This window comes from Gavialis gangeticus, unplaced genomic scaffold, assembly GCF_001723915.1.
Source record: "Gavialis gangeticus isolate Ggan-Ray unplaced genomic scaffold, GavGan_comp1, whole genome shotgun sequence".
NCBI lineage: Eukaryota > Metazoa > Chordata > Crocodylia > Gavialidae > Gavialis > Gavialis gangeticus.
The window spans coordinates 13242661-13243215 of NW_017729022.1; the positions used below are offsets into that span (position 1 = coordinate 13242661).

General features: G+C 34.1%; 1 protein-coding gene across 1 annotated transcript in view; it reads right to left on the bottom strand.

Annotated features, from left to right (window-relative positions):
- The window catches only part of PUS7L (pseudouridylate synthase 7 like), a 45871-nt gene that overhangs the window by 8035 nt on the left and 37281 nt on the right, over positions 1-555 (bottom strand). The gene's annotated exons all lie outside the window — the stretch shown is intronic.

A 555-nucleotide genomic window follows, 5' to 3' on the forward strand; every position in this document is an offset into this window, starting at 1 on the left:
AACCACCTAAAGAAGAAGGAAAAAAAAAAAAAAAAAAAGATATATAAGCCACAAACATACCTGAACTAAAACCACTCCCTTTTCTTTCAAAACTTCTTTGCATGTGGTATGAAATTTCTGTAAATATGACTAGTTAAAAGCCATATCTGCAACCCTTGGCTCCTACACTTATTCACAAATATAATTCTTGCCTATTTTAGGGCTTGATTCAGCTAAGTCCACAGTACACACATTCAAACAAGGCTATGTATGTATACGAGATGTAAATATCACTAGTACAGACCCCAGTCAAGATGCCAGTAATCTAAAAACCAGACTAGCAACATGACTTTTTTAGCTTGCTGGGAGAAGCATAACAGTTACAGAATGTATTTCCTTTGGAAGGCTCCAAATCACCATTCCCTATGCCTTTTTACACCTTGACTTCCAACTGTTCTTAAATATTTAAAAGCACATAGAACATTATCCTTTTTATCACATAAGTGAATACTTTCTTCTCCGTCTTTTCTGGGAGAGCGTATTAACCTGTAAGTGCTTTTTTTTTTTTTTTTTTTT